The following is an 8,841-nucleotide window of genomic DNA, read 5'->3' on the forward strand; positions in this document are numbered from 1 at the left end:
AGCAGGAATAGTATCTGCTCCTTCCACTGGTGCTATCTGATAACCAGGATGGGGGACAAGTGTTAAGGTGTTTGTTCAACAGAAGATGACATGGGGCTACATTCTGGTTTGTTCCCATTGTCTGTAAAAAAAACCCAAAACAACAACACACAAAATCTGACTCTCAGTTGAAAGAACCTGCATATTTTGAAAGTGGACTGAATATTATGCTAACAGAGCCTGAAAGGACTACACTTTTTTTAAAAAACTATCTCACTTCTTCAGAATTTGATGTTTGAGTGCAGGATTTCCTATAGGTCTTCTGCAAAATGTCCTTACGGGAAAGAAAAAACCACTCAGCAAGAGGAAGAAATGTAGGTGACAAATTCTAGTTGTTAGATGTTTCCCAAAATTATTCTGCCAGCAGAAAATTAAGGAATTTTACTTTTTGTATTTTGGAAGCACTTCCTAAAGCTAAGACCACCAAAATTCCTCCATCTCTTCTAGCAGTAAGTGTCTGTGATTTGGAAGGTACTGTGATTAAGCTGTGATGTGGAAAAACATGGCTTTTCAGTACTTTCTATTGTCATACATTTTCTAGAAACAGGACCTTGGTGAGGAAAATAGTAGTTTATACAGATCTCTAGTCTTTTTACAGAGAATGTAAAAAAAAAATGCAGCAATTAGTGTCAAATTTACTAGCATCTCTCTTCTTTCATGCAAAACAGACAACTATTCATCATGTAATAAATGCATATCATGCATTCATTTCACTCAAGTGTCTCTCTGGACTTTCCACCTAAATTTATAATGTTTATAGCAAACAATCAATCTTGAAATAGAATGAAAACATCAGCAGTTTGTAATTTTTTTTAACTTTTACACAAAAGAAAGAGAAACAGATACGAAACACATGCATTTTCAAAGACAATCTCACTGAAGAGCTGTTGCCTACTTAGCCACAAGTAATGCCATTCTCTGCAGCTGGCAGTAGATGAATCTATGTTCTCACTAGCTTCAGAATAAATCAGCTGTTTCTTACTCTTTCTCCCTGTCTTTTCTGAATTTAACAATATGGGACATACTATTAAATGACACCTAACAAAGATGACAATATTTTAAAAAGTTTGATAAACACATTAGTTGCTGTGATGGATTATCTACCAATGCACAGGTTAAAGTAAAGTGATAAAGATGTTATTATGAAAGTTACATACAATTACAGTTAGATACAAGCAAGAGTAATTTGAAGAATTTCTACTGTGCAAGATAGTTGCAAAATAATTATGGTCTCTCTTCATGATGTGATACTATTACAGGTCTTAAAGGATGCTGTAATGGCTGTTTCTCACAGTGAGTTTTGAATTTCAGGTCTCAGACTGTTGACCAGTTACAAATCTGCATGCAGTATTTTCTGAAATTTATCAACCGCTAGAATTTTACGTGCAGATATTTGTCATGAATCTGCTGCAATGCAATAGCTGGGGGAATGGTTAGGAACTTGATTATCAATATAATAACCCAGAGAGAATGACAACGGTTCTGATGAGGGAATAATTGTGCATTATTACTATAAAGAACAAAATTACACATATGGACAGCAGATGAGGAGAAAAGACAGCGCAGAAAGAACCGTGCCTCGACTATATCACCCGAGGAGACCTTCTGCTGTGCTCTTTGCAACCGGTCTTGCCTATCCCGCATTGGCCTTTTCAGCCATCAGCGTGCTTGCAGTAAGCGTGGGTAAAGCCCTTCCCAAATCTTTCTCTGCGAAGCCAAGCCATGATGATGATGATGATGTGGATAATTAAAAATTGTTGGCATTTTAAACATATATATGTTTTAAATACTATATGTCCTTTGCTGCAAAGTGGGATGAACTTTAAATGCTTTGGGTCTTGCCTGCCTTTTTTGCAGTACCCACTTTTTTGTGTCTCTTTACCTGCCTGGTCTTTCTAGGTCTGAATATTTCAGACTTCTGCATGAAGTTAATTTGATGCGTTGTCAGGAGTCTTCACTTTGCTGGAGTTTTATCATAACCATTGCCTTTGATGGTAAAGACTTCCAGGCATTCTGGCATTTGCATTATTTCTTTTTTTATTCTAGCCCTACATGAGCATAACATGAGGAGGTAAGAAAATCCAGACAATTCTCTGTCTTAGTTAGGTTGAATATGGACAGCAAAGCCCAGAAGTGTGGAAATAACACCCGTGGAGAGAAGCATCCTGTGCCCTTACAGTCTAATGCTCAGTATTCAGCACTATGAGATATGTTAAGAGATGTTTCAGCCTTCCCCAAATATCTTACTTTTACTTCTAAGAGGCAAAGGAAGACAACATGTATCTCAAATTCAGCTTTGTATTCTAGCTCAAAATCCTAACATTGAATTCAAATACTCTTGTATGAATAGATCACATACTGGATGAATTTTTGCTCTTGATATTGCTACCATTAGAGATTTGCATTAAAGATGTTACCTCAGTGCCAAATTATTACTTTGTCCTGCACAGGGAGTAAAGGAACATTGATTTTTCTTCTTTGCTATGCACTTTCCATAGGAAAAGCATAAATGGAGTTTCCTTTACCAAAGGAGTACAGGAGATACTCCCTCCCTGCATTAATAGACATATATAAAAACAGCGAGAGGTACGGTCGGCTTCTCTCTGTAGCTGGCTGCTTCCTGAGAGAGGGGGAACACTGCACCATTTTAAAACCACTTGTCCTTTGTGGGATCTCTCATGGGAAGGCTGCAGCTCTGTGCATACAGGCAGAGCTCAACACACTGTGGCAGTCCCAAGCTCTTAGGCTGCCAGACTTCATGTTGTCTCCCCCACCAAAAGAATTACCAATGGAGAAGCACCAAGAAGTCGTTAACTTAGGTATGGCAAAATGAAAACTTGTAATTATCCCCTACAGGCAATGTAATGAAAATGTGTCTCTGTCGCAGAACATAGATGAATGAAAAGCTGGTGTGAAGGACCAAGTCATCTGTAGGCAACATGAAGTAACTTAGCTTGGTGTTTTGACCAACTCTGACTGCAAGAGGCGTGTGTTGATGTAACTGAGACTGAGTCAGCACTTCTGTAAATATTTACTGTATTTTAAAAGCCTGCTGGTTGCAGCTGTCAATCTTAGATACAGGTCTTGGCACAAGCACTCACACTTTGAACAAATGAACCCTCAGTTACTGTGAGACTAGGAGGAGTGCCTCTATCCCTTAGTACAAAGGAGGTGGATATTGGCTGGGGCCTCTCTTCAGAGCACAACACTGTCTGAGTGTTGTGTCCACTTGGAAACAAACCCAAACCCAAACCATAAACATAAATCTTCCTCTTAAGTAGACATCCTCAAATATCCTAAAATTGCCAGCAAGATTCTTAAGATTATGACAAGAACCACAAAAGTATGATTTATTATTTTGTGGTATTTACTATTAATATAATTGTCACCGTTGTCTTTTATTTGCTTCCTGGATTTTTACACTTTTTTTGCTCCCTCCCTACAATGGCATGCAACTCTGTTTTTAATCTCACATTTGAGATTTTCAGTTAATCACCTCATTGCAAGAGTGGAGGCCTCAAGAAAATGACTCAATAGGACAAGTTATGAATGGTGTAATGAAATCCAATAACAGAAGTAACTGAATTTGACAATGAATTTTGACATTTCAAATATGCAGACCAAAAGCACACCCCTCAACCCTCAATTCAACTAGCATTTAATTTGTTTTTCAATGATTTGAGTTGGTAGAAAGTAGAAATGGCAAGCAAATAATTAAAAATATAATTAAACCAAAATCACTTTATGCTAAAGAAACTGAGACATATCTCAATCCTGCTTATGCTGATTTGTTGAGTTTCTTTGTTCGTAACTGACACACTTCCTTTGTTTGCTAACTTTAATTTGCACTTCAGAATTTGAAATAGTTTTTTGATCTCCAGTCAATACAACAATTCGGAAAGTACTGATAATTACATGGTAGAATTAACCCTTAAATGGCTATTTTGCAGGAGACTTTTTGTCTGCAGTTTATGATCTTGGTAACATGAAGCACAGTGTTGTGAACAAAGAAAAATGAGAATGAAGAGACATGAAGAACATACCATTCTGAAATAAACCAGGAAGTGAGAATTCCTAAGTTAGGAAACTTAGGAAAGTTTTAAAGATAAAAGCTAAAAAGAAAAGAGTGCGTGAAAAATGAACTTCAGACTTGGAAGTAAAATACAGATACTTACCTTTAATATATATAATGGTCTACAACTTATAAAGGAACAGTACTTTTTTTCCGGAATGTGTCACATTTAAAAATAAGTTTTTAGGAAAATGAGTTGATCAATATATAGACCATATGGCTGTTCAAGTGGCTTTGAGACTATGAAGACAATAGCTGCAATATGCAAATCAGTGTAGTGACCTATAATTAGGCTAAAACTGTGATACTTTTCTATTTCATGAATCGAAGTATTGAAGTATCACAAAATTTTTATTTTAGAAGAAACTACCAATTATTTGTTCAGGGCTTAGACAGGTAGTATAGGCAGTATTTGAAATGGTTTCTGACTGAAAGATCAGTGAAAACCCAGCTACGTTTAAACACAACATTTAACTCCTACATGGTTTTTAATATAAATTTTGGTTAGTCAACAGAGGAAAAACATACTTAGTATTTTTTAAGAAAGGGGATAGCCACAACTGCTGACTTTATTGACTAATAATTACCTTTTTCAAGCTTAGAAACAGGAAGTTAACATTGAAACACGAAGTTTATGCTCAACATAATCTCATGAATTGTATTGTATAGTAAATGAACAGATGAATATCCGTGGAAATATATATATACCTACTTACCCAACTGACAGGAAAGGCTCCTTTGATTCAAGTCTGTCAAATGAATAACAGAAGTTTTATATATATATACACACACATATATTTATTGTATTTCAGAACATTTATATGATGAATTTAAAACAGTCATTCTCAGTATCAAATTTACTTGGTGACCCATACACACTTTAACAACAAGAAGGGCCTGATCCATTATGCAAGTTACCTAACTGAACTTTTGTTCAGAAATAAAATATTTACAGAGTAGGCCCTTTAAATGTCATGGATTCAGATGAATTGTACAGGTATTTATATGGAAATTCTAGAGTGAACAAGTAATACTTTATCCTTTTTTTTTGGCATTTTACATACAGAGTTTTGGTTGGTTTTTTTTTCTTTTTTTTTTAATGACTGTGATTTTGGGAAGATATTGAATATACTCTTTTCCTAACTTTATGCATAAAATTTAGTGTGGGTGTAAGAACTTTACTGATTTGAGGGCTTCTATACCAGTTTTATTTGCTTTCCAACATCTTCTATCTGTGTGACATGGTCACTTCTTTATCATAAGAACATCTGGCACATCTGCCACAATTAGCCTTGCCCTTGTACTTTTGCAAAACATTCTTTCACAAACTCACTAGTGGATTTTATAACTTACGAGCATGTCTTTATTTGCAATGTCATCTCCTGAGGTACTTTACTTTAAAACTAATTTTTCTGGGGTTAGATTTCCAGCAGTGATAAGGACTACTTGTGTAAGGCCAAAATGTATCCAAACATAGGAGGATTTCTGTTGTCCTCATGGCTATACCTCTATTTCTTTCTGGGTTTGTGATCTGCATGGAAGTAACAGAATGGAAGACGGGATCACTGATGACCTTGCATGTACAGTGGAAGCCCAAAGCTGGGTACTGCCATGCTCAGGGAGACCCTTGTCCTGGAAGTCTCAGTGCTGTCACAAATCCTTGCCCTCCCAGCCTGACATGCCACACACCAAAACCCTCATAGCACCAAGATAATGCTTAGCTTGGCATACTCTGTACTAAGGTAGCAGTGCTGGAGAACAACAAAGTGACGGGGCCCTTCATGGGCTAGGTTGCATCCTTCTCCTGCAGTCTCTGTGCAGCCACCATGCCAGCTTCATGGACCAGCTTTTCCTGCTGTGGATCATGTCATTACAGGAAAACATCTGCACCATCTTTGCAGTTTGTTTTTGGTGTATGAGGAAAAGTCCAACTAATGTAATGGGTTTGTTTCTTGTTTTTCTGCTTAATGAAATGAACCTGGGAAGTACCTTCTGTTTGGCTCAAGATGTTAACTATAAGCAAAGCAAGCAAAGAATGAAAGCCTCAGAACATATTTACATACTTCAAAATACAGAAATTTAGTTATGAAGAGAGACCTGGCAATATCCTGAGGGAGGACATGCTGGTGGATTTTACTTGGAAACAGAAAGTGTGTTATAAAATGCCCTGTGGACAAAATACTGTGATTAAAAACCTATTTGAAATCCATTCTCAAGATGGAATTCAATTTGATTTAAATAGTACTGCCCTAGGTCTGACCTCTCTCTAGTATATTTGACTAAATGGTTTTAGATCATTTGCTGCCTTACTTTATATTGGTTCAAGTGTTCTTCATGGTAAAGGAATACAATTATCTGTTTGTCTTCTATTTAGATTGTTAATTCATATATGGCAAATTAATATAAAGATTTTAAAACATCATATAGAATAATATCCTACACCGTCTTTACTGGTGACATTTTCCAATATATATTACAGAGTTTTTACCTTTCTTTTCTATTCTGTAGTACACCAAAATCTCCAGAGCTCTGAGGAAGCCTTGCATAATTAAATATGATCTCTCAAAAAAAATAATCCTGATAAGATGTGAGAAGGGCTGTCAGACGCATTCAGGAAAAATGTTAAAACAGAAATTTTCTTTCTTGCAAAGATGTATTGAGTGTACAAGAAATATGAGGTTGGACATTAAACAAAAGTATTAAGGTTTTAATTTCATAAGAATGGTAATGAAGTTGGAGTAATCAGGACTTTTCTTTCTTTCCTGAAATGGTTTTCCCATCAAAAAATTTCAGTTTGTCAAAATGTCAAGGCAATACATCAGTTTAAATAAGGAGGGAGGCAGACTCTTCAGTACTGTGATTGGGACACAGCAGACTGAGGTTGTGTTTCCCTTTGATTCTGTACTAAGGTTTTCTAAAAGATCTGACACTCATCTATATATAATGGATAAGTTTTTGCAGGAGGAAAAAGGATTTTTATTCTGTGCAAACTGCTCAATTAAAATCAGTCATTTTAAACCAAACAGGCACAGGCAGTCAATTTATGCTCATTGATATGCTGCAGTACTGTCACACTCTGTGTTTAAAATAAGGACCGTAGAAATTGCTCTTTCAGTGTTTTACACCTTGCAGTCCGTCTTGGAGAGATATTTTACAAGAGCTGATTAACATAACTGTGTACTTCATGATATCCTCTGCTTCTAAGTTGCATTTATTAATGTCAGTTATCTAAAGTCCATCTTTGATATGGGCTGAACATGTAGATGGACAAATTTTTCAACGTTTGCAGACAAACACACAAGGAAATGTAACTAGACTAAGGGTACAAATAATTTAAGGACAGGAAGATTCCAAAGTAAACTCCACTTTCCTTACATAATTGTCCTATTAAGCTTAAGGCAAGATGGGTTTTATATCTGAGGCCTGACCCAAGATACATAAATCAATATAATTTCTTGTTAAAGAATCTTCTCCTCTCCCTCACAAAACCTATCTATAGGATGAAGTGCGTAACATTTCTAACAATATCAGTGCTGTACACAGCAAATGGATTTTAGCCGAGCATTCTCCAAGGTAACTCATTATGAATCAATACATTTTCATTTATGGTGATGACATAATTTAATCTCTAAGAAGTCACTAAGAAAACCATAGATAATTAGAGGCATTTGTTAGAATTCTTATTTTGAGTTTGAATCGGTTTGACTGCCTACCTTGAATCAGGGAAAGTAATGGTTAGGAACCAAAACTTTTTTAGATGAGTCACCATTTTAGGTAACAATCTTCAATTCTCAGGGAATGTCACCGGAACACAGCGTAGGCTTTCCAGGGGAGAAAATCAAAACCACTATGTAATGGTCGAGGCCGGGATAAATGGAGGGCAAGCTTGCCACTAACAGGGCTACAGGCAAAGAAACGGGCTCGACTAGGAGGAAACGAAATCAATTTAATTCAACACAACAAAATCACAAACAAATCACCAACTAAATCAGGGTCGGACAGAGAGAGAGAACTGTGAGATCTTAAATGTACCTTCCCCCGACACCTCCCCTTTTCCCAGACCCAGCTTTGCTACCTCAGCTCCCACACATGGGCTTGGTGCCAGAGTGGGGAGAAGGGACACAGGAGAGGGGCACAGTCCTTTTAACCTCCAGCATGAAGTTCCAGCTTGCTCCACAGAAAGAACACTCCTCACAGGTCTTCCTCCAGAGCCTCCGGGCTCTCTCCTTGCAACAGGAGACAGTCTGGATGTCTCCAGACCCCGCTGGGGTTTTGTCTGCTCTCAGGGTCGACTCTGCCAGCGCTGAGCTGACCTGGTCCCGAAGCTCAAAGTCACTGCATTCCTCAGAGTGGGGGCCCTGGGCGTCTGCACCATGGCCTCCCTTCTCTCCTCTGACAGTGATCAACAAAGTTAAAAGTTCACTTGCCACAGTTCGAAGGTAGAATCTTGCCCATCCCAGCATGTACCTGCAGGCTTCTCCTGGTTGCCTGGGCGATTGTTCAGTTGGTTCTCTCTTCTCTTTGGCCTTGCCCTTTCAAACGAAAGAGCCCGCCAAAGAAAAAACCCTTTTTATAGGCTTAATCGCAGAGGCGTCGATTGACATGGCTTGGGCCAGGGGTGGGAGTGAAATTGGATCTGGGGATGTGTCTCACGACACTAATTACAAGGAGTGGTATTGGTCCCTTTGCCCCGCTATCTAACGAAAACACAGGTGGCAAACCTCCTTTCG

At 37.7% G+C, this 8,841-nt stretch overlaps 1 protein-coding gene across 1 annotated transcript in view; it reads right to left on the reverse strand.

Moving 5' to 3' along the window:
* LOC104493265 (RNA-binding Raly-like protein) overlaps positions 1-4,864 on the reverse strand; it is a gene marked incomplete at its 3' end in the record, with an annotated part of 36,351 nt that extends 31,487 nt beyond the window's left edge. Inside the window, exon 1 of the mRNA XM_010135915.1 lies at positions 4,828-4,864. The remainder of the gene's footprint in view (positions 1-4,827) is intronic.
* Positions 4,865-8,841: the final 3,977 nt, after the last annotated feature.

The sequence above is a fragment of the Buceros rhinoceros genome, unplaced genomic scaffold (genome assembly GCF_000710305.1).
Source record: "Buceros rhinoceros silvestris isolate BGI_N320 unplaced genomic scaffold, ASM71030v1 scaffold11315, whole genome shotgun sequence".
In the NCBI taxonomy this organism is placed as follows: Eukaryota; Metazoa; Chordata; class Aves; order Bucerotiformes; family Bucerotidae; genus Buceros; species Buceros rhinoceros.